At 40.4% G+C, this 26545-nt stretch overlaps 1 long non-coding RNA gene across 1 annotated transcript in view; it reads right to left on the bottom strand.

The window, feature by feature from the left end:
• Positions 1-26545, bottom strand: part of LOC129524689 (uncharacterized) — a 97734-nt gene that overhangs the window by 46091 nt on the left and 25098 nt on the right. Inside the window, exon 5 of the long non-coding RNA XR_010130240.1 lies at positions 818-1052. This is a non-coding gene — a long non-coding RNA (uncharacterized lncRNA). The remainder of the gene's footprint in view (positions 1-817; positions 1053-26545) is intronic.

Below are 26545 nucleotides of genomic sequence, written 5' to 3'. Positions count from 1 at the left end.
CAAGAATAAAACACTTTGTTTTTCTCATGGTGTGATCGTTAAAACAAAAACAAAAACAAAAAACCACTCAAGTGACTCTGGTAAAAAGCTACTACAGGAAATAAAATACTAAGAGAATTTGTTAACACAGTTGGATAAACAATAAATATTTTTAAATTAATAGCTTTTTCCATATCTTTTATTTTATTTTATTTTTTATGAGACAGGGTTGCCCAGGCTGGAGTACAGTGACATGACCTCTGCTCAGTACAACCTCTGCCTCCTAGGTTCAAGCAATTCTCCCACCTCAACCTCCCAAGTAGTTGAGACTATAGGCACATGCCACCATGCCCAGTTAATTTTTGTATTTTTTGGTAGAGATGGGGTTTCACCATGTTGGCCAGGCTGGTCTCTAACTGACCTCGCCTCGGCCTCCCAAAGTGCTGGGATTACAGGTGTGAGCCACTGTGCCCGGTCAGCTTTTTCTATATCTTAACAACAAGTACATAGAAGTAGAAACATGGAAAAATATTTCCTTCACAACAATGGTAAAACATAAAATATTTCAGAATAAATATAGCAAGAAAAAGCAAATCCCATATGGGGACACACACACACACACACAATTTTATTGAAAAAAGTAAAACAGAGTCTGAACAAAAGAAAGGAAACTATGTTCTCGAATGGGAAAACAAATACTATAGAAGTGTCAGTTCTCAGGAAACTAATATATAAATGCAACATAACTTCTATTTCAGCACTGTATTAATTTCCTATTCCTGCTATAACAAATTGCCACTAACTTAGTAACTGAAATAACACAAAATTATTCTCTTACAGTTCTGGAAGTCAAAAGTTGAAAATCAGTTTCAGTGGGCTAAAGTCGAGGTATCATCAAGACTGATCTTTTGCAGAAGCTCTGAGGGAAGAATCCATTTCCTCCTGTTTTCAGCTTCTCCTGGCATCTGTGTCACTTGGCCTGTGACCTCTTCCTCCATCTTCAAAGTGAGTTACTCAGATCTCTGCTTCTGTCATCACAACACCTTCTCTTCTGCCTCTGACTCCCCTTGTCCCTGTTATAAGGATTTTTTGTGATTACTTAGAATCCATGGAATAATTTGGGATCACATCCCCATCTCAAAATAATTAGCTTTAATCACATCTACAAAGTCCTTTTTGCCATATAACGTAACATTCACAGGTTCAATGGACTGGGAAGTGGTCATATCATAGGGATTGAGGGGGGCACATTATCAGTCTAACACAAACACCAATAAGATTTTTAATATTGTTATGGAACAATAAATGCCCAAGAATAGCCAAGAAGATAGGGAAAAGAACAGTAAGTGGGGAGGGCACCTTAAAAGGCATTATGATAAAATCTGCATAGTACTTTGGAGGGATAAATAGGTTAGTAGAACAGAATAGAGAATCCAGAAAGATATCTCAATATATGTGTGAATTTTTTTTTTTTTGACGGAGTCTCGCTGTGTTGCCCAGGCTAGAGTGCAGTGGCGTGTTCTCGGCTCACTGCAAGCTCCGCCTCCCGGGTTCACGCCATTCTCCTACCTCAGCCTCCCGAGTAGCTGGGACTACAGGTGCCTGCCACCACGGCTGGCTAATTTTCTGTATTTTTAGTAGAGATGGGGTTTCACCGTGTTAGCCAGGATGGTCTCGATCTCCTGACCTTGTGATCCACCCGCCTCTGCCTCCTAAAGTCCTGGGATTACAGGCATGAGCCACTGCGCCTGGCGTCAGCTGATCCTCTGATGGGCATCAAAGCCACTAGGGGTGAGGGTCCCAGAAGGGAAGGACGTTTTCAAGTCCCTTCCACACCATGCAGGTGTGAATTTAACACTTGACAAAAGTGTTATTTCAACTCAAGGAAAAAAGAATGGGTTACTTAATAAATGATGCTAACACAACTACCAAGTCACAAAAAGAGAATAAAAGTAGACCTCTGTCTCACACAATACAAAATGGTATAAATTACATAAAGAATGAAGGCTCAGAGCTGGGCACAGTGACTCATGCCTGCAATCCCAGCACTTTGGGAGGCCGAGGCAGGAGGATTACTTGAGGCTAGGAGTTCAAGACCAGTCCAGGCTGCATAGTGAGACCCCCATCTCTACAAAAAAATTTAAATTTAGCCAAGCATCGTGACATGTGCCTGTAGTCCCAGCTACTTTCTGACACAGGAGGATTGCTTGAGCCCAGGAGTTTGAGGCTGCAGTGAGCTATGTTTGGGCCACTGCACTCTAGCCTGGGCAACAGAGCTAGATCCTATCTCTATTTTAAAAAAGAAAAGAAAAGAATGAAGTCTCAAATGCAAACTAAAACAAAAAAATCATGTAAGAAAACCTAGAGTATGTACAATCTAGAAATGAGGCATACCTTCTTAACAGAGACTGGAATCCCGGAAACTTAAGAGAAAAAAAACCCAGAAATATCTGAACATAAACAGATCAAATCCCTTATCTGAAAAATGTACCAGGTACGAAATCAACTGACAAAAAAAGTTCAAAAAAATGTGTCATGCCAAAGCCAAGGGTCAGTGTCTGTAACATACAACGAGCTCTTGCAAATAGACAAGAATGAGACAAATAACTCAAAAACCAGCATGAGCTGCCTGCCTGTCAGTTGCCCCATTTTTTTCATCTTTCTATCTCTAAGAGAGGCTGGCTCATCTTGAAGCAGAATGTTCAGAGTCTTGAAATACTACTATTTCATAATTCTGAAGCTGTTAAAACCAAGTGAATGATAACTTTGCTGGTGACTAATACAAAAATGGTTATCTGTTCCGCCAGTGAGAGAATCAAGTATTTTTCACTTCTCTCTGGCACATTTAAACTGAAAGAAGAAGAATGCCCTTATTCATTGGGTTTCTTTCCTTCTGTTTCTCTCTTTTAGAGTTCACTTAAAAGTTTCCATGATGAGCTTAGTTTCAGATTTGTTTTCTTTTTTTCCAGTAACAGCACTTAATGTTGTCTTGCTTTGCAGAGTAATTCTTCCATCGGAATTGCAGATTTTATTTCATTTTATTTTTGAGACAGAGTCTCACTCTGTCCCCTAGGCTGGAGTGCAGTGGCATGATCTCAGCTCACTGCAACCTTCACCTCCCAGGTTCAAGTGATTCTCCTGCCTTAGCCTCCTGGGTAACTGGAATTACAGGCGCGTGCCACCAGGTCCAGCTATGAATTTTAGATTTTAAAGTGGGGTATTTTGTTATTTGCAGTATGTCAACTTTCCCCCGCTTCATTTACTCAGTAAGCTTAAGCTAGGTTTGAAAAGAAAATAATAATGACCCAGAGTTGGCAACATAGGGGGAAAATAGAACCTCATCATGTGCCTAAGCCTGTATGCTCACTCACTTGTTACACCCACAAAAGAACTTTCTATTTTAATTCAAATTCTTCCTTCCTCTTCTAAAATATCAATCCAGGCTAAAAACAATGTATGTTTGTACTGAAATCTAAATATATGTTCTACAGAAATTCTAGATCACATCTGTGGTGCCAAGGGGCAGAGAGGGACAAATAAAAGTTTTCTTCAAAAACAATATGACAGAAGGGAGTAACTGGCTTCAGTCTGACTTTCCTACCCTCTCTAAGCCTCAGTTTCCTCATCCGTAAAATGGGAAGGAAATTAGTACCTACCCCATACGGTTGTTTTGGAGATTAAATCAGATAATGCATATGATTTAGCCAAAGAGCGTTGGATTAGTAAGATCTCAATAAATGTTGATTATTATTAGTTTGTTCTTATGTAGGGCCACCAGCACTTGATTAGAAGAGTGGCTGTTTCCATCTCTCTTCCTGGAGGTCACTTTGCCTCTGCAATGTGGAGGGTAAGCCAGCAGTGGTTTTCAAACTGTTCTCAGAGCCCTGGGATTCCACAGAGAGGCCTGTGGGCTGTAGAGGGATCAGCGTGAGGCTGAGATGGTGGGTGAGACTCTGAGACTCCCACTACAGCTTTGATTTTTTTCTATTTTGTATAAAAGGAACCTGCCTACATTTCACTTCAAAAACCATTAATCTTTTAATTCTGCAAGGCTAAGGCAATTCTGTTATTCTGTGGGCATTCCTCCTTTTTAAAATGACTTTTCCTAGCTTTTTAGTAATCTTTTTTTCTTCATTGTCCATCCTTAACCACCTGATCCCTCCTGAGAGAAACAAACCATTCAAGAAGCCACATCTGTGTTAGTATGAATTACTTTGATGTATTATGCTTTTGGGGAGGTGCTTGCATTTTAAAAGAGTCCAAACAAGAAGAGGATAAATAGGATAAAGAAAGATTGCTTTTCTGTTGACAGAAATCCTGGCACTACGGGGAAGACTTTTGAGGGTGGGGTGAGAGGGAAGTCTTTTGTAAAACTGCTAAAATGGCAACTCTAACCACTGCCTTAATGAAATAATAACAGCGACTAGCACTGGTAAAGAGATTCTGACTTATACAACAATTTAATCTCCATCTTCTTGGCTGATTAACACGAGCCTCCTGTAAATGAGGTGCTACTGTTTTCCCATGTCCATTTCCAAGACAAGGACATAGAGGCCCTGCATGGCTCAGTGACTCACCTCAGTTGGCAGAGTTAGGCCCTGACTCGAGTCTCGGGCACTCTCCCCAGGACCACACTGCTACCTCCACCCATTTGGGAAGCCAAGCCTGCTGATACCCAAGGCGCTGACTTTTGAACACTCCCTTTGCAGAAATGGCACAAGCTGGGCCACTCGTTTTTCTGATGCTTCCTCCTTGGAAAGAAAGGAATGGCTGTAGCAGAACTGTCAGCTCTCAATGAGCTCTTTGTGCAAGTAAATTCCAGAGTTTTTATGAACGATGATTACAGCAAGGGCTGCTTTCCCCCCCCAGTAGTTATGGTCAAAAGATTGCTGTTTCAGCCATGCCTGGCATTCCTCCAGAAAACTGCTGGATATATGCACTATGAGTTGCAGACTTGTGGATTATTGAACCTAGGAGACTGAAGAAACCAAGAAGCTCTCGATTTTAATGAGTAAATGTTTCTTTCCATGTCAAAATCCCTGGTGACACAATTTTTTAAAGTTCAAGAAAGTAAACATAAATGTCATTAATCACTGGAGGAAAGGTTATCTTTTTCTATCATATTTCCACAGAGCAAAGTTGCCTGGTTTTTACTTATACATGTCTATCAAGACTAACTGGCATGAGGACATGTGTGTAATAAGCTCTCAACATATATATTTGTTAATGAATGAGTGAATTAGTATATCCTTTAATTTGGAGGCCAAGCAATCATGATAGCAAAAGCAACAGAAACAATATGATAACTTCCTCTGGGATAGCCCTTCGCTATGGTGGACTCTGAAAATTCTAGCACACAGCACTGAAGTTAATTGCTTACTGCACTCAGGGAGATCACTACCTTGACCATCTTCGCCGTTGAGTGGGGAAAAATAAGTTGGAATATTGATGATATTTGAGGGTGTGGATGAAAGCAAGTTTTTCATTGCAGGAGCTTGAGATATAGTAGTTTAGGACTGGTAGACACAGCAAGGCAAGAATTTTGAGATGGGAATTTTGAAGAGTCTTGGAGAGAAAATTCATTTGTTACAATTCAGTGAAAGGTTCCACAGTATGATGTTCATTCAAATAAATTTTTCCAAAGATATTTGCAACTTTTGTTATTCTGAGCAAGACGTTCCTGGAGTGGAAAAATCATGGTGATGAAGACAGAGGAGTAATAAGGTCATATTCATGAAGCCAAATAGTACAATCAGTTTCACCGACACCAGGGTTTGCAAACCACAGCCCAAAGGCCCAATCTGGTCCATGCCCTGTTTTTATAGTTTTATTGGAGCAGTCCTATGTTCATTCCTTCAAATGTTGTCTGTGACTGCTTCCATGCTACAAACACAGAGTTAAATGGTTATGATAGAGACCATATGGCCACAGAGCCTAAAATAGTTACTATCAGGCCCTTTACAGGAAAAGTTTGCCAACCCCTGATATGGATGGTAAGCTGTGTGGGAGTAGATGGTTTCACTTCTCATTTTATTTATTTATTCATCAAATTATGTATTAAGCACCTATTGTGTGCAAGGTACCTTTATAGGTGTCAGGAATCTAGCACTCAACATGATGAATACCAGCCCCCATGGAAAAAAATCAACAAATGATATAAACCACATAGAAATAAGTGCTATGAAGGAAAATTAAGCATGGAAAGAAGATAGAGAGGTATTGGGATGGTAGAGGGGGGCAACAGGGACCCTTTGGGATGTGGCAGTCAAGGAAAGCCTCTCTTACGAGGTAATATTTGAGTAAAAAACCTCTGTGGGGTGAATGATGTGAAGATATGAGATAGAGAATGTCTCAGCCTATTTTTTGCACTATAACAGAATATCACAGACTGGGTAACTTATAAACAAGATAAGTTTGTTTGGCTTATGGTTCTTAAGTTTGTTTGGTTTGTGGTTCTTGAGGCTGGGAAGTCCAAGGGCATGGCCCCAGCATCTGCCAGGCTACCTGGTGAGGGTCATTTCATGGTGGTAGGGCAAAAGGCAGAAACAAGTGCATTAGACAAGAGAGGGAAGTGGTCTGAACTCAGTCTTTGTATCAGACACCCTCTCCCATGATTACAATGTGAATCCTGAGCCCTTCTGACCTAATCACCTCTTAGGGTCCCCACCTCTCAATTTCATTACAATGGCCATTAAATTTCAACATGAGTTTTGGCAAGGACATTCAAACCACAGCAGAGGCTTTGGGGAAATATTTCCAGTCAGAGGGTAAAGAAATGCAAATATCTGGAGCCCAGAACAAACTTGGTGTGTTGATAATGGTAAGCAGATCAGTGCTGCTTACTGATCAGGGTAAGCAAAAGGCAGAGTGGAAAGAGCTGACACTGGAGAGCTAGCAAAACCAATGAACTAGTAAAGGCTTAGGGAAGGTGGCAGGGTTTGAACTTTATTCTGAATATGACCAAAAGCTAATTGGGGGGTGTTAAGCAAGGGAGAGATGGGATATGATTTACATTTTAAAGGCTCACTGAGGCTGCTTTAAATAATTGACTATAGAGGAACAGAATGGAGGCAGGGATGCAATCACAGGAGAGAAATTGTGCTTAGATTACGTGGCAGAGATTGGAGGTGGTGGTTGAGCATCAGTGTGAGTTGAGACAAATTTTAAAGGCACAGCTAATAAAACCTGCTAATGAGTGGGGCATGGAGTATGAGAGAAAGACAAGAGTCAAAGGTAATTCTGAGGGTTTAGAATTGAATGATGGGTGAATGATATTGCCATTTACTGAGATATGGTGAAGACTTTAAGGCAAGGAAGGATGAAATTAAGAGATCTATTTTGCTCCTGTTAAATTTCACATGCCTGTTAGACATTCAAATGAAGATGTCAAGTTGACAGTTGGATAAGAATATGTGCAAATGGAATAGATTGGGCATAAGATCTAATTTGGGATTCATCAGCATATGGATGGTATTCATAGCCATGGAATTTGCTGAGATCACCCAGGGAATGACTATAAATTTTTTTTAAAAGGTGGGGTTGATTACTAAACCCTAAAGCTAGTGGTGAGTTGGAGCTGGCTCACCACTGACCCTAGGGTTTAGTAATCAGCCCCTCTAATTGAACACATCTCTTCTCAACTCCCCATTCAGTGACATCATGCTAATAGCTTGGAATCAGCCATAGTGGACATGATTGAACGATGAAAATTGGCAAACACTACACATCATGGTCCCCCTCCTTCCAATAGAAACAGTTATCAAATATTTACCAGCACACCACTGCCTGGGGCTCTCATATTTTGAAGTCATGAAAGGCAGGAAGAGAGAGTATGAGAGACTGAGAAGAACTGGAATGTGAAGAGGTAAGAGGAATACCAGAGTGTGGTGTCTTGACCCAAGGTAAAGAGACAATTATGTGTTCTTTCTCTTTTCTCCCTTCTCCAAGGCTTTCAGCTCTTGGAGTTGATGGAACATATCACATTATAGAGAGTGTTTAACTCTCTAACCTATCCTTCACTTAATGACTTTAACTCATTCGTATAAACCCTGATGCTCTGGAGAGCCATTATATGAAAAATATTTCCATGAACTGTAATTGGAAAATGACGACGTGTTCTATCTCGACCAAAGCAAGATACCTAAGCAATTTCCAGAGATAGAAAACACATCAATTGACCATTGAAAGCAAGTTTAAATAAGTAATAGAGCATAAATGGAACGTAAATAAATACAGACTATACATCAAATGCAAATTAATGAAGAAAAATCTTGGGAACAGGTGGTGAGTGGCAGAGGAGGGTGGGTGAAAGTCACTGGTATGTGCATTTTTTCAAGCAATTTTTTCACATATTTTTCAACCTCTTATGGCTCATGGTTATCTAAATATAAATATAATCTTTAAAAAAGATAATATCACAGAATAACACATTTAGAACCAAAGAAAGGCTAAACGCAAGATTACTCTGAAACACAAAGTAATAATATACATGAATAACAAGTCTGAAGAATCCTAGAAGATACCACCCATTCGTTCTTCTTGCTTGGCTCACTTAAGCAAAGCAAAATGTGTAGGTTTGTTCAAACATGGTGCACAGTGATGTTATCTGACTAGAAATTGTTGTGTGAAGTGAATTAATGAGTGTGTCTGTCTAAAACCATAATGGCAAACTAACAGTTCTCATTGAGTATATAGTTATTGTGTTTGGGGTGAAAACTTATTATATTCAGAAAAAGAAATTGTTCATAACCTGGTAAAACCATTTTGCTGAAAAGTCATTAACAGCACAGTTTTTATGGAAGACAAGTCAGCTTTCAGTTCTTCTGTCCAAGAGGAAAAATTTCTCTGTTCTGCAGAAAGCAGCAGCACCTGTCAATTCTTTATGTTCTGTTTTTGAAAGGCTTCAGCCTCACAAAACCCATATTGTCATTGTCATTATTATTATTATAGCTACTGATTATTAGAAGGTAATATGTATCAAGCAAGCTAACAATTATTTATTCCCCATTATATAGAGGAAGAAATTTAGTTTCACAGGAAAAGAAGTAATTCAAGAGGGGAGACTAAAGCAATGTCTTCTGAGGAACTAAAATTAAAAGGAGAAATATTTTAAATAATGATTTCTTTAATTGTGCAATTAAAAAATGTACTCATGTGCTTCTTGACTTCACACACACACACTGCTTCAGCAGCAGGGAAACACCAGAGCAGAGCACATATTTAGTGAGACTAACTCTATAAAATAGAAAGCGACAATGAGCATGCATCATCCGTATAAGCCACATGGATGACAATGTCAGTTGAGGGCACATCTTATACTGTTTTTCTGGAGCACAGTCTTAGTTTGTTTTCTACTGCTATAACAGAACACCCAGTTTATTAACAATACAAATTTATTTGGCTTGTGGTTCTGAAGGCTGGGAAGTCCAAGGGCCTGGTACTGGCATCTGGTGAGAGCCTTTGTTCTGTGTTTTCTCATGGCCGAAGGTAAAATTGAGTACTCAAGACAGAGATAGGGGCTGGGTGCGATGGCTCATGCCTGTAATCCTAGCACTTTGGGAGGCTGAGGTGGGCATATTGCCTGAGCTCAGGAGTTCAAGACCAACCTAGAACAGTACAATCAACATGGCAAAACCCATCCTATTAAAAATACAAAAAATTAGCCAGGTATGGTGGCATGCGCCTGTAGTCCCAGCTACTTGGGAGGCTGAGCACAAGAATTGCTGGAACCTAGGAGGTGGAGGTTGCGGTGAGCTGAGATTGCGCCACTGCACTCCAGCCTAGGCAACAGGGAGAGACTCTGTCAAAAAAAAAAAAAAAAAAAAGACAGAGATAGGAAATTGGGCCAAAGTTATCCTTTTATCAAAATCCCACTCCAATAACTAACCTTCTCCTGCAATAATGGCATTAATTCATTCATGAAGGCTATGTAACTATGACCTAATCACCTCCTAAAGGTTCTACCTCTTAATACCGTCGCAATGACAATTAAATGTCAACATGAGTTTTGGAGGGAACATTCAAACCATAGCAAGCACAAAATTAGTAATGATGGGTTGGAGATGTTAAGGGACTTACTCTAACCACAAAACAAGTACACAATGTTTCAGTCAATGACAGACAACATGTACAACATGGTCCCATAAGATTTTAATGGAGCTGAAAAGGTCCTGTCACCTAGTGATGTTGTGGCCTTTATAATATTGTAGTGCAATGCATTATTCACATGTTTGTGATGATGCTGGTGTAAACAAACCTACTGTGCTTCTAGTTTTATAAAAGTATAGTACGTCGTGCCACTGAACTCCAGCCTGGACAATACAGCAAGACTCCATCTCAAAGAAAAAAAATAAGTATAGCACATACAATGATATACAGTACATGATACTTGATAATGATAGTAAATGTCTATGTTACTGGTTTATGTATTTACTATACTATACTTTTAATCATTATTTTAGAGTGTACTACTTCTACTTACATATTTTTTTAAAAGTTAACTGTAAAATAACCTCAGGCAGGTCCTGCAGGAGGTATTCCAGAAGAAGGTATTCTTTTCATAGCAGATGACAGCTCCATGAGTGTTATTGCCCCTGAAGTCCTTCCAGCGGGATAAGATGTGGAGGTGGAAAACAATGATATGGATGATCCTGACCTTGTGTAGGCCTAGGCTAGTGTGTCTGTGTCTTTGTTTTTAACAAATAAGTTTAAAAATTAAAAAAAAAATTCTTAAATAGAAAAAAGTGTATAGAATAAAGATATAAAAAAAATTTGTGGCCGGGCGCAGTGGCTCACGCCTGTAATCCCAGCACTTTGGGAGGCCGAGGCGGGTGGATCACGAGGTCAGGAGATCGAGACCATCCTGGCTAACACGGTGAAACCCCGTCTCTACTAAAAATACTAAAAATTAGCCGGGCGTGGTGGCGGGCGCCTGTAGTCCCAGCTACTCGGGAGGCTGAGGCAGGAGAATGGCGTGAACCCAGGAGGCGGAGCTTGCAGTAAGCCGAGATCGCGCCACTGCACTCCAGCCTGGGCGACAGAGCGAGACTCCGTCTCAAAAAAAAAAAAAAAAAAAATTTGTATAGCTGTAAAATGTGTTTGTATTTTAAGCTAAGTGCCATTACAAAAGAGTCACACAAAGTTAAAAATAACTAAAAAGTTAATAAAACGAAAATGTTACAGTAAGCTGAGCTTAATTTATTATTGAAGAAAAAAATTTTTAATGAATTTAATGTGACCTAAGTGTACAGTGTTAAGTCTACAGTAGTATACAGTACTCACATTTATTCACCACTTACTCACTGACTCACCCACAGCAACTTCCAGACCTGCAAGCTCCATTCATGGTAAGGATCCTATACAGGTGTATTTTTGTTTTTAGACAGGATCTCATTCTGTCACCCAGGCTGTGGTGCAGTAGCACGATCATGGCTCACTGCAGCCTCAAACTCGTGGGCTCAAGCAATCTTCCTGCCTCAGTCTCCCCAGTAGCCCAGTCTCCACACTAGGCTAATTTTTAAATTTTTCTTTTGTAGAGACAGGGTCTCACTATGTTGACCAAGCTGGGTTAGAATTCCTGGCCTCAAATGATCCTCCTGCCTCAGCTTCCCAAAGTGTTGGGGTTACAGGCATGAGCCATGGTGCCTGGCCAGGTGTACCATATTTTATCTTTTGTATATTTTTCTGTACCTTTTCTATCTTTAGATACACAAACACCACTGTGTTACAACTGCCTATAGTATTAAGTTTAGTAATATGCTATACAACTTTGCAGCCTAGGATACCATATAGCCTAAGTGTGTAGTAGGCCATACCATACCATCTTGGTTTGTGTAAGTTACACTCTATGGTGTTCACACCACAAAGAAACCCCGAATGATGCATTTCTCAGAACACGTCCCCAACATTAAAACACGTGACTGCATTTAGTAAAGATTTAAACACAGCACTTACTGGCACTGAGGCTTATTGGCTTTCCTCCCCAGCGACTAGCCTCTTGCTTCCTGTACAGAAGCCACACTTGGGGATTTGTTTCTCCCTCCATGATAGGGATGGCGTTTTCTAGCCAGAATCTCAAGCCCTCTTGGGCTCTGTATAAGCCCTGGTGCTTTGTCTTCTCTGCCACACTTTCCTTCTACTTTACTTTCTTTTTTTTTTTTTTTTTTGATATTTCATTTTATTTTATTTTATTTTTTATTATACTTTAAGTTTTAGGGTACATGTGCACATTGTGCAGGTTAGTTACATATGTATACATGTGCCATGCTGGTGCGCTGCACCCACTAACTCGTCATCTAGCATTAGGTATATCTCCCAATGCTATCCCTCCCCCCTCCCCCCACCCCACAACAGTCCCCAGAGTGTGATATTCCCCTTCCTGTGTCCATGTGATCTCATTGTTCAATTCCCACCTATGAGTGAGAATATACGGTGTTTGGATTTTGTTCTTGCGATAGTTTACTGAGAATGACGGTTTCCAATTTCATCCGTGTCCCTACAAAGGACATGAACTCATCATTTTTTATGGCTGCATAGTATTCCATGGTGTATATGTGCCACATTTTCTTAATCCAGTCTATCATTGTTGGACATTTGGGTTGGTTCCAAGTCTTTGCTATTGTGAATAATGCCGCAATAAACATACGTGTGCATGTGTCTTTATAGCAGCATGATTTATAGTCCTTTGGGTATATACCCAGTAATGGGATGGCTGGGTCAAATGGTATTTCTAGTTCTAGATCCCTGAGGAATCGCCACACTGACTTCCACAATGGTTGAACTAGTTTACAGTCCCACCAACAGTGTAAAAGTGTTCCTATTTCTCCACATCCTCTCCAGCACCTGTTGTTTCCTGACTTTTTAATGATTGCCATTCTAACTGGTGTGAGATGATATCTTATAGTGGTTTTGATTTGCATTTCTCTGATGGCCAGTGATGATGAGCATTTTTTCATGTGTTTTTTGGCTGCATAAATGTCTTCTTTTGAGAAGTGTCTGTTCATGTCCTTCACCCACTTTTTGATGGGGTTGAGGATTCCCTATTTAATAAATGGTGCTGGGAAAACTGGCTAGCCATATGTAGAAAGCTGAAACTGGATCCCTTCCTTACACCTTATACAAAAATCAATTCAAGATGGATTAAAGATTTAAATGTTAGACCTAAAACCATAAAAACCCTAGAAGAAAACCTAGGCATTACCATTCAGGACATAGGCGTGGGCAAGGACTTCATGTCAAAAACACCAAAAGCAATGGCAACAAAAGCCAAAATTGACAAATGGGATCTAATTAAACTAAAGAGCTTCTGCACAGCAAAAGAAACTACCATCAGAGTGAACAGGCAACCTACAACGTGGGAGAAAATTTTCGCAACCTACTCGTCTGACAAAGGGCTAATATCCAGAATCTACAATGAACTCAAACAAATTTACAAGAAAAAAACAAACAACTACTTCACTTTCATGCTTTGCCTTAGAAAGAAATCTCAGCCAATTGCTAGAAATCTCCACATTCTGCTGCATGGAATTCCGAACAGAGGACTAGAAAGTTACCTGTTTGTGACTTGGGCAGAAGTAAAGACATCATGTATCTTTCCCTCCCCTCAACCCCTGTCATCAATAACCTAAATAATATTGCTTCCTTTGATTGTAAGTATTATTACTATTTCTGCTTACATGGGACCTGATCTTCTGCTTTGAAAAAAGAATGATTCACCTCATCTGCATGTTAATGTCTTCATTTGCACTGTGTGATTTGCTCCTCCTCCCTCACCCTCAATTCACTGCAAATTGAGAGGATTGCTAACAAATAGCAGTTGCACAAGAAAAAGGAAACCCACGTGTTCATGTTATTTCAAAATTTTGTGTCATCTTCTTGCGCGCTCCCCAGGTTTGGAGCCGTCTTCATTTTCTTCTATCCGCTCCCACCACCAGCTTGTTTCCCTCTGCTACAATGCCCAATTTAGTATTTTCCCTACAATAGAAAACCCAAACATGGCAAAAATTCAAGACGTTCTGAAGAAACACCTGGAAGATACCCTAAACAAAATCAAAAGTGAGAGTCTGTAGATGCAAGTTGCTGCCCATTGGCCTCTCCAGCCACGCCCACAGGGAGAAGAGCCAATAGGAGTCCTCAGCACTGAAATTAACATGCAGGAAAGACAGCCATTCCTATTCTGTGAGGATGCTATGGAATGTAGTGGAAAGAGTGTAAGAGAATAGATTGCAAGGCCTGAAAGACCCACGTTTTAATCCTAGCTCTTTCACTTTGATCACTGGATTCTTTCGTGTGTTTATTTATTCAGTAAATATGTATTGAGAATCTACTATGTGCCAAGGTTCTAAATTTCAAAGATACAAGGAGGAACAACAAGACATCTCTACTTTCAAGAAGATTAAGAGTATATTTGAGATAATGTTGGTCAATATACTTAATCTCCAAAATACTTACAGAATAAATAATACCGACCTCATAGGTAATAATTAAAATGGAAATAATGTATGTAAAATGTTATTTGGTGCCATGAATATGATAAGCAACCATTATTACTCCTTATACCTCCTCCCCCATTCATCTGGTTTCCAAGTTCCTCCTTCAGTTATTCAAACACCTCTAAAAATGTCATTAACCCTGATAATCAATGGTATTCCAGATTGGTGTTTGTGATCCTATGATTTCAAAGGCATGGGTACTTCCTGAAACTGGGCTGGAAAGAGTCTCTCTAAGATCTGAGCTCAAAGTACACTGAGGTCACACTTCAAACCTCCTACCAAGATAGAAAAACAGCAGTGGAGGAGAGGGGGTTTGGAGAGTGTTTAAATTATTTGGGGAGAAGATGTTATAAAATGTAACTGAGGCAATGCAGTTATTCAGATGTCTCAGCATATAGGACAATCTAGAAGAGAGGCATGTTATACTTGTATTATGTTTTTATTTAGTGTTTAAAAACATTTGAAATGATAAGCGTTGGAGATTTACTATGAAATACAGCAAATGCTTAGTATCTGTGTCCACTAAATTATGGCATGGTCTTAAAATTAAGTAAATGTTTATGTGTAAATTTCCAAAAGTTAGCTAGCACAGAAATTAATCTGGAAGAAAAAAAAGGGAATTTTGATTCTGAGTTAAAAAGTAGATCCTAGAGTTGTTTTCTTTTGCTTCGGGTTTTTATGCCTGCCCCGTAACTCTTTAAACACCTTTTAGTATGGATGTGAAACAAACATGCCTTTATATTTACCAAATAAGTAATCTGATCTTCAGCCAAAAAAAAAAAAAAAAAGTAATTGGCTCCTAATTACCAGGCATAATGCAAAGAAGTACCCATGGGGTGGTTTGTGTAAGTCCCCTGAATTTTCCAGGGAAGAAAACAACCAAGGAAAAAAGAGACTTTTGTTGCAGAAACCTTTGGCCAAATTAGAAACAGATTTAATATTGTGTTTATGGGGGAATTGTCTAGTCAAATCCAGTCTACTCCTATGCCGGGGGAAGCTTCGAGGTAGGTCACTCAGGACATCCTTGTACTAAAGGGAACACGAAGCAGGGCATCACACAGCACCACACGCTAAGAACTTTGAACTGAGCATATGAAAACATTTACCTCTAGATTTAGTTGTAAGTTTTTTAGAATGCAATTTTTGTTTCTCAAGTTTGTGAAATCTCATTGTGTCCTGATATTTAGAAGTGAATCTTGTACCAAAATTTGTGTATTGTAAGTTGATAGAAACTCAGTCCATAAATTGCTTGGGAGATTTAAGGACTTGGTTTAACAGGGCAAGTGCCAAGAAACATTATTTGACCACAAAATTCCACTCTTATTTTCAAAGGTTTTGTTTCCGATAATCCACAAAACTACATTCATTACCTTTGGCTTATGGCTTACACAGTGAATTAGTAGGAACCTAATACAATATGCTTTGATTTTTAAATAGTGTCAGTGTGGAGATATTGCACTGATGATTAGAAACACCCTCTGTTTTGTCAAATTAATTGTCTGTTAACATCCATCTGAAATATAGAACTGATTTCTTTTTGGGGGGCCTAGCAGTAATTGTCATAGATTGCTGTCCTTATTTTCATTATATATTTCCAAAAGAGATTAATAGTTATTTTTTATTTTAGTTCCTCCTAATTTGACAGCAATAGAAGATTTATGTTTGCATGAATGTCTATGATCCTTTAAGTTGGGTACAATGGCACATTTTTGTCCACTGGAGTTTGAAAGTACAGAAAGAAAGAATTCGCCATGGAGGAAAGAAAACAGAAAGGAGGTGTAGCAAGCTCTGTTGCTTGAGTATTCAACATCTGTTACTCCTCTCTTCCTAACAGACCCATATTTTGTTTAGGTCTCTACCCACCATAGAGGGTGTTATGTTTTCCTCTAATTTGGTATTGAGGCCTCTCTGAGGAGAGTGGCTATAAACTTTATCCCTGCTTTGATAGGGCAGGGCAGGGCAGGGCAGGGCAGGGCAGGGCTAGAGGAAGGTGCCAGGTGGAGTTCCAGGGGAGGTGGTCGTGGATGTTTATACTGTGCCTTTCACAGGACCCTTTCAAATCCTGGTGCTTAAGTGTCTGACCCACGTGCAGGGGTCCCTCCCACAGGAAACTTGCTCATACTGGCAGATGCCCTTGTGGCTCTTGTGTAAACTGTGTCCAATTTCTTTCTACCAAGACAGCCAGACTCTAGGAGGGCGCTGACCAGGACAAAAGTTAAGTTTGGCTGTGTCAGTCAGATGAAACACAGAGGAGCAGTATATTACTAACAGATTCCAAAGGGAAGAGGGCAGCACGCCTTGCAGGGCCAAAAGAAAGGGGAAAACTGTCAGGAACATGCACACTTAACCAGCAGGGGGATAGCAAGAGAGAGAGAAAGAGACCTCTGGGGCAAAGCCTTTATTCTGGTCCAGCATGTTACCCAAGCAGGTTTCCCATGATGAGTTCTAATTGGTGGGTTTATAGCAAGCAGGTATGAGGTCCATGAAGTCACACTGTGACCAAGAGGTGATCACTGTGGCATATCTGGGCAGTCCACCCACGGCGTGGGGGGTCAGTGGGGTAAGTCAAGTAGGTTGCATCTAGCCATCCCATAAAAAGGTGGTCACCAGGAGGCAGTTGTATAAAGCACATATCTGGATTGACCTACCTTGAGGAACTGGGAAGAGGTAGAGTTTGGAGGAATTGCAATCTGTGTCAAAGATGTCTAAGCCCTGCTTCTAGTATGAGTGACTCCAACTTATATTGAAAATGAATGCTGAGGCAACATGAAATTAATACATATTCGGCTTTGCAGACACCGACGCCTCCCAGAGCCCTCTGCCACCAGCCATAGTCAACCCCATCATGTTCTTCAACATCGCCATCATCAGCGAGCTTTTAAGCAGAATCTCCTTGGAGCTGTTTGCAAAGTTCCAAAGACAGCAGAAACTTTCATGCTCAGAGCACTAGAGAGAAAGGATTTGGTTATAAGGGTTCCTGCTTTCACAGAATTATTCCAGGGTTTATGTGTCAGACTGGTGACTTCACAAACCATAATGGCACTAGCAGCAAGTAACTCTATGGGGAGAAATTTGATCATGAGAACTTCATCCTGAAGCATACAGGTCCTGGCATCTTGTCTACGGCAAATGTTGGACTCAACACAAATAGCTCTCAGTTTTTCATCTGCATTGCGAAGACTGAGTGGTTGGATGGCAAGCATGTGGACTTTGGCAAGGTGAAAGAAGGCATGAGTATCATGGAGGCCATGGAGCGCTTTGGGTCCAGGAATGGCAAGACCAGCAAGAAGATCACCATTGCTGACTGTGGACAACTCTAATAAATTTGACTTGTGTTTTATCTTAACCACCAGACCATTCCTTCTGTAGCTCAGGAGAGCACCTTTCCACCCCATTTGCTCATAGTATCCTATAATCTTTGTGTTCTCACTTCAGTTCCTTTGGGTTCCATATTTTCCTTATTTCCTTCCATGCCCAGCTGGATTGCAGACTTAAGTTTATTATTATGAAATAAGAAATAAATAACAACAACAACAACAAATTATAAGAACTTACAGATGGACACTGTGGCTCATGTCTGTAATCCCAGCACTGGGGAAGGCCAAAGGGGGAGGATCACTTGAGGCCAGGAGTTCAAGATTAGCCTGGGCAAAAATAATAAAACTAGCTGGGCATGGTGGCTCATGCCTGTGGTCTTAGCGGCTCAGTAGGCTGAGTTGGGAGGATCACTGAACCCGGGAGAAGTGGAGGCTGCAGTGAACCAAGATCAGGCCACTGCACTCCAGCCTGGGCAACAGAATGAGATACTGTCTCAAAAAGAAAAAAAATTCACTACAGAAGATGACTCTATCTTCAGAATTATATCTAAGATCAAAAACATTTTAGGCTATGACTTAGAGTAAGAAACAAACTTTGCATGGCAACCTAGCACACACATGCATCTACATAACTTTAGAGAAAATGGAAAAGAAAACTTAATGAAATAATATTCACCTTTGTAATGTGCATTATGCTCTGGTATGGTTCTTCTATTTCATTTTCTAATGATGACTCTGATTCACTGAATTTCATTTCCCAGCCAACTAATGGATCATAAGGCGAAAACACTGGTTTAAACCTGTCATGTCAACACCACTCTTCTTAGCAATTTTTCAGTCTTAAAAGAAAACTAAAAGAGTGAGTTTATGAATTGGAAAAACTCAATATTAACATGTCAGTTCTCCCCAAATTGATCTATACGTTCAACACAGTCTCAAGCAAAATATCAGACATTTTTTGTATATATGGATAAGCTGATGCTACAAGTTATATGATGGGCAAAGGAAAGAGATTAGAGAAAACAATTTTGCAAAAGAAAAACAGATGATAAATTTATACTTATGACTTCAAGACTTACTGTGATAAGCTGCAGTAATCAAGATAGTTTGATATTGGTGAGACATGAAATCACAAACACAGATCAATGCAACAGAGTAGAGTCCAGAAGCAGATCCACACAAATCAACTCTACCCATTTTGACTGAGGGACAAAGGAAATTCAAAGAAAGGATGATCCTTTCAACTGATGGTGCTGAAAAATCAGACATGCATAAGCAAAAACATTGCATTTCAACCTATGCCTCCTATGTTATATTAAAAAAAGCTAATTTAAAATGGAGCCCAGATCTAAACGCAAAACTTAGAACTTTTAGAAGAAAACCTTTGTGAGCTTGGGTTAGGAAAGGACTTGTTCAGTTTGACAACCAAAGCACAATCAATGAAAGAAAAAGTGACAAGTTTGACTTCGCCAAAATTAAAATCTTGGGCCAGGCACGCCTGGCTCATGCCTGTAATCTCAGCACTTTGGGAGGCCAAGGCAGGAGGATTGCTTGAGCCCAGGAGTTCGAGATTAGCCTGGGCAACATAGTAAGACCCTGTCTCTATGTTTTTTTTTTTTTAATTAAAATCTTTTGCTTCATAAAAGGTAGGTTTAGGCAAATGAAAAGACAATCCACAGGCTATGAAGGATACATGGGCAAAACACATATACAACAAAGAACTCACATCCAGAATATATAAAGAACTTTCAAAACTCAACAGTAAGAAAAGATAAAAGTAAAAACATGGGCAAAACATTTGAACAAGATCTTTATTAAAGAAGGTATATAGATGGCAAATAAGCACATGAAAGGATGCTAAACTCAGTTTGCATCAGGGAAATGCAAATTAAAACCACAGTAATATACCATTACACATCTATTAGAATGGCTGACTTTTAAAAATGATAATATTAAGTGCTGTTGAAGATGCAGAACAATTGTCACTTGTATACAATGCTAGCTCTGTTATAGTGGGAAGCTAGTCAGACATGAGCTGGGCAGGAGAGGGCTCCCCCAACCCCACCAGGAATGTTAGGCAATCATCAGGTGATGGTCAGGTGACTGTTACATTGTTTCTCTAAAATAATAACTGATGCCAGCTAGCGCCAGGGAAAGGTAGTCTCCCAATAGATAGAAAAAAGCTTGCATGATCAGCAGCTTCCTGATAAGATCTCAGGAGTTGGGCAAGTGGGCTCAAACATGAGCACTAAGCGGCAAAGTGGTGGTTTAACTGGTATAAGACCTTCTAGAAGCATTCAACGGGTAAGGGAAGACTACCTCAAGTAAGCATGCATACAACTCCAGTAAACACACTGCACATGTTGTAGCAGGCCACCGTGCATGCAGACAGCCCACCCCAAGAAAGAATCATGCCAACATATAAAACCCCAAGTCAGGCTGGGTGCGGTGGCTCACACCTGTAATCCCTGCACTTTGGGAGGCCAAGGCAGGCAGATCTCCTCAGGTCAGGAGTTCGAGACCAGCCTGACCAACATGGTAAAACCCTATCTTTACTAAAAAAAATACAAAAATAAGCCGGGCATGGTGGCGGGCGCCTGTAACCCCAGCTGCTCGGGAGACTGAGGCAGGAGAATCACTTGAACCCAGGAGGTGGAGGTTGCAGTGAGCCAAGATGGCACCACTGCACTCCAGCCTAAGCAGCAGAGTGAGACTCCGTCTCAAAAAAAAAAACAAAAAAACCCAAGTCAAAGGTCAAACAGTGCCCTTGATCTCTCAAGTTGCCGGGTTGGCCCTCTTTCAGGTGTACTTTACTTCCTTTCATTTATCTTGTAAAGGTTTTTAACAAACTTTCACTCCTGCCCTAAAACTTGTCTTGGTCTTCTCTCATTCCTTATGCCTTTTGGGTTGAATTCTTTCTTCTGAGGGGGCAAGAACTGAGGTTGCTGCCAATCCCTAAGGATTTGCTGCCAGTAACAGTAGGAATGCAAAATTGTGCAACCACTTTTTGCAGTTTCTGATAAAGCTAAACATACTCTTACCATATGACTTGGTACCATGTCATATGGTAAGAGTATGTACCATACTTCTACGTATTTACCCAAAAACCCCCCATAAATTTATGTTGACACAAACCCATAAATTTAGGTTCACTGCCGAGCACGGTGGCTCACGCCTGTAATCACAGCACTTTGGGAGGCCAAGGTGGGCGGATTATCTGAGGTCAGGAGTTCGAGACCAGCCTGACAAACATGGAGAAACCCTATCTTTACTAAAAATACAAAATTAGCTAGGCATGGTGGCTCATACCTGTAATCCCAGCTACGCAGGAGGCTGAGGCAGGAGAATCACTTGAACCGGAAGGCAGAGGTTGCAGTGAGCCAAGATCATGCCATTGCACTCCACCCCGGGCAACATGAGCAAAACTCCGTCACACACAAAAAAATATTATAAGCAAATACTTATAGCAGTTTTATTCATAACTGCCCCAAACTGGAAATGATCCAACTATCATTGAACTAGGAAATAGAAAAAGAAATTAATCTATCCATGTGTGAGACCAAATATATGCCACCAAAATATGACTGTAGGAGACTAGAATATGCAACCCCAAAATATGTCTTTTTGGCATGTTAAAAGAAAAACCTTAGACAAATTAAATTTAACAGAGTTTAATTGATCAAGCAACAATTCACAAATTGGGCAGCCCCCAAGCTAGAATAGTGCAGAGAGACTCGGAGCTGCCTTGTGGTCAAAGAAGATTTATGGACAGAAAAAGGAAAATGACGCACAGAAAATGGTAGCGAGGTACAGAAACAGCTGGATTAGTTACAGCTTAGCCTTTGCTTTATTTGAACAGTTGGCCACCTTTGATTGGCCAAAACTTTGTGATTGGCACGAGAGTAGGTTACAGTCTATTTACACATCCAGTTATGCTAAAGTTCACTCTGTACAGAGAAACCTTTAGGCCAAACATAAAATGTCAGGAGGCAGCTTTAGGCTAAACTTGATTTAACAGGCATGAGGATGATTTTAATGATTATTTTGAGAGACTGCAGTCACAGGAGAAGCTCTAAAGCAGAAGTTAGCTTTCTGTAAGGGAAATTTACATCTATAAAGGAAATTTTCATTTGCAAGGGTGTCTTACTCTACTCTCTGCAACAGGAAGAGAAGGATGACTAAAAATCACTAGAGGCTGTAATCAGTGGAGAAGGCACTGACTTAGACTTACATCTGCAAAACACCTTGCTCTTGTTTACACTTTTCCTGATCACCTCCCGACAACTGGCCTTCCTTCCACACTCTTCTATCTTTCCTTTAGGGGATGATGGTATGTCAGCCTGAACCCAAAGCCATCTCTTTGAGATTTACCCATTTTTCCCTTGGTAGATGGGGAAACCATGTATATATACAAGGTATGCATGTGGATAAACTTCTATTTCTTTTTTCTCTTGTTAATCTACTTTTTGTTACAGGGGTACCTTTCAACTAAGAACAATGAAGGGTGGGGAGAAAACTAGGTTTCCTCACTGATATGGTTTGCCTGTGTCCCCACTCAAATCCCATCTTGAATTGTAGCTCCCATAATTCCCACGTGTTGTTGGAGGGACCCAGTGGGAGATAACTGAATCATGGGGGTGGTTTCCCTGTTGTGAATAAGATCTGATGGTTTTATAACGGGAAACTCCTTTCGCTTGGTTCTCATTCTCTCTTGTCTGCTGCCATGTAAGACTTGCCTTTTGCCTTCCGCCATGACTGTGAGGCCTCCCCAGCCACTTGGAACTGAGTCCATTGAACCTCTTTTTCTTTATAAATTACCCAGTCTTGGGTATGTCTTTATCAGCAGCTTGAAAACAGACTAATACCCTTCCCATTTACATATGATGGAATATTGCACACCAATAAAAAGAAAAAACTATTAATAAACATAAGCAAAAATGTGGTTTAAATTCAAATGCATTGTGCTGAATGAAATAAGCCAGACCCCAAAGGCTATATGCTGTAAGAATTCATTGTGGAAAAGGCAAAGCTATGGGGTCAAAAAAGTAGTCAGTAGTTGCCAGGGTAAGGGCTGGAGGGACGGTTAACTACAAAAGGACAGCCCCCAAATTTTTGAGGATAATAAAACTGCTCTTTATCTTGAACAGTGGAGATTACTACATATTTGTCAAAACTCAAAGGCCTGTACAATATAAAGTGAACTTTACTAAATGTAAATTTAAAAGTAAATTTTTTTTTAATTTAAAATGAAACACAAAGGAAGAGACAGTTCCTTTTTCTGCTTGATGATGTGCTGGATGCGATGTCTAGAATAAGGGCAGCCATTTTGTCACTGTGAGGCAGCCAGATTGAGAACAAAGCTAATACAGGCAGGTGGCCAGGTAGAAAAGATGAAAGAACCCAGGTATTCAAAGATGTTACTGAGCCACTTGTTATCCAATCCTGAGCCCACTCATCTTTGAACTTATTATGTGAAATAATGATCATTTTCTTTCTGTTTAGATCATCTTGAATTGGGCTTTCTGTTATTTGCAGTCCAAAGTATCCTGTTCCAGAAGTTCTCAATGACTTTGTTTCAAAAATTGCATTATCCCCATCATTAAAAAAGTAGGGTTTAGGGGTCTGTTGAAGGTTTTGAATAATTTACAACTTGTGTTTAGATCCAGCTTATATAGTACCATTTCTTTCTTTCTTCTTCTTCTTCTTTTTTTTTTTTCTTTTGAGGCAGGATCTTGCTACGTTGCCCAGGCTGGACTAAAATTCCTGGGCTCAAGTGATCCTTCCACCTCAGCCTCCTGTGTAGCTGGGACTACAGGCATGAATCACTGTGCCTGGCTACAGTACCATTTCTACAAAAAGAAACCCATGATTTTTCATAGATCTATCCCCTCAATTTACATAAAGAATTTTCAAACTGTGTTTATTTTGTTTTATATAAAGGATTGTCCTATGACTGTTGAAATGCAATTTAGTGAAACATGTGTTGGGGCTGGCACATGCCAAAAACTGGAAGAAGGTGGCCAAACGTGACCCACAAATTAATCTATTTTCTTTCTTTTTTCTTTTGAGATGGAGTCTTGCTCTGTTCCCCAGGCTGGAGTGCAATGGCACGACCTTGGCTCACTGCAACCTCTGCCTCCCGGTTTCAAGCAGTTCTTTGGCTTCAGCCTCCCAAGTAGCTGGGATTACAGGTGCGCACCACCATGCCCAGTTCATTTTTTTGTATTTTTAGTAGAGACGGGATTTCACCATGCTGGCCAGGCTGGTCTCGAACTCCTGACCTCGTGATCTGCCCGCTTTGGCCTCCCAAGCAGTTCTCCTGCCTCAGCCTCCCAAGTAGCTGGGATTACAGGTGCGCACCACCATGCCCGGCTAAATTTTTTGTATTTTTAGTAGAGACGGGATTTCACCATGCTGGCCAGGCTGGTCTTGAACTCCTGACCTCGTGATCCACCTGCTTCGGCCTCCTAAAGTGCTGGGATTACAGGCGTGAGCCACCACGCCTGCCCAGTTAATTGATTTTCTTCACGAGTACTTTACGTGTCTTCTCATCTTTTTTCACAAGAGTCAAAGTGCATTAATTATAATTAAAAAGAATAATGGCATGCATGACCTTAAATTTGAATAATTTTGAAATCAAAGAGAATTAATTTCAAATATTTATTTGGCATATACTCAATGTCAGACCGTATGAAGCAGCATCATTTGTTTGGGGTAGTACTGGAGGTTCATTGTCTCATACCAAGGAAATCAAGGACATGGACACATGTGGAGCGAGATTAAGAGCAGAGGTTTAATAGGCAAAAGAAAAAGAAAGGAGAATAGCTCTCTCCTGTGAGAAAGAAGAACCCGCACGTGGAACTTCCAGCCTAAAGCAGAATGCACTGGATTTTATAGACAGGCGCGAAGAGGCGGAGTCTGATTTACATAGGGCCCAAAGATTGGTTAGAGCAGGTTCTTCCTTTACAAAGCACGCTGGGAAGCTGGACACCCAACCCTAGTCTTATTATGCAAATGGACTTTCCACTTGGCCCGGCCATGTTGTCTGCTCCCTACTGCACACATGGTTGGAAAGGAAAAGGGAAGTTGGAACTGCCATTTTGAACATGCCTAGTCCCAGGTGGACTTTTCCTATTGGCACAACTGCCAGCATTCACCCGTGCAAGCTTCTAGCCTGCCTTTCTGTGTCTGCAGCTCGATTTTATAGGCTGCTCTTTGTTAGAAAAGAAAATGATTTGGGGGCTGCTTTTCATTAAAAGGAAAACCTTACGGAGGGCTTCCTTACTCTCACTCTCTGCCTAAATAATTTCTTCCTAACTCCTATATCACCTATGAGATGTAGTAATAAATCTAGCAGTGCCCCAGTTCTTACTGAGCATACAGTCAAGTAGGATAGATAGACATTGACCAGGTAATTCCAAATGTGACAAGCATTATAAACAAAAGAAGGACAGGATGTGTTGGATACATATATCAGGTGTATGAAAACCAGCTCAGATGTGCCAAGAATTCCCCTGAAAGTGACATTTAGGCCAAGATCCAAGGCAGAAGCCAGCAAGACAGGGGATAGGGGAGTGAGGCAAAAAGATGAAAGGCTATTTTGGTGCGAGTGATGCATGATATGAGGGACCAGTCTGAAGCAAAGACAATTTAAGGCAGCCATCTTGATGCAGCTCTTTTCATTTAGGGAATATTTTTAAACTGCAGTTTTGACAAAAATGTGTTGATTTTAAAATTATTCTTTTTGGGCCAGGCGCGGTAGCTCATGCCTGTAATCCCAGCACTTTGGGAGGCTGAGGCAGGTGGATAACCTGAGGTCAGGAGTTCAAGACCAGCCTGGCCAACCTCGTCTCTACCCAAAATACAAAAATTAGCTAGGTGTGGTGGTGCATGCCTGTAGTCCTAGCTACTCGAGAGGCTGAGGCAGAAGAATTGCTTGAACTGGGGAGACAGAGGTTGCAGTGAGCCAAGATTGTGCCACTGCACTCCAGCCTGGGCAACAGAGCAAGACTCCATTTCAAAAAAATTCTCAATAAAATAAATAAATCAATCAATAAGTAAATGTATTCTTTTTATTACCAGTGATGCCTGCAATAGAGCTTCTTTACTCTTAACCCTGTGGTTCTCAACTGAAGGTACTTTTGCTTCTCAGGACACACTTGGCAAAGTCTGGAGATATTTTCGGTTGTCACAGCTGAAAGGGGGTTCTACTAGTATCTAATGGGTGTGGGACAGGGATGCTGCTCAGCATCCTACAACGCAGTAAAGCATTAGCAAATATATTTGCTATACTCCAGGAAGTGGAGGGGTCTTTTGAAGGTTTTGAATAATTTACAACTTGTGTTTAGATCCAGCTTATACAGTATTATATTTTAATACTGTATAAGCTGATTGCTATATTTTAGCAATCATTTTTAGCTAAAATTTCTTCTCTCCTCTTTATCCCTGCAATGGTTCCCTGCAATACTGAGTATAAATCTGATATATATTATAATTAGAAAGCCTGCAATAAGAAGTATGCATTTAAAAGCTGTACTAATGGAAAGCAAACTGCTATTATTGAGACAAATATATAGTTTTTACTGTGCAGTCCATGAAGCCAAATTCTTAAGTCCAAATTCTTAGAGTCATCACTAGACTTGACAGTTCTTTCTGGACAAGCCAGTCTAGCGATCTGTAGTCTTCTATTTGTGATCTATTGGTCTAATTCCCACCCATCCTTCACTACAGCCAGAAAAGCCACTTCATGTGGGACCTCTT

This window comes from Gorilla gorilla, chromosome 13, assembly GCF_029281585.2.
Source record: "Gorilla gorilla gorilla isolate KB3781 chromosome 13, NHGRI_mGorGor1-v2.1_pri, whole genome shotgun sequence".
Lineage (NCBI taxonomy): Eukaryota > Metazoa > Chordata > Mammalia > Primates > Hominidae > Gorilla > Gorilla gorilla.
This window is presented reverse-complemented; position numbering and strand designations above follow the sequence as displayed.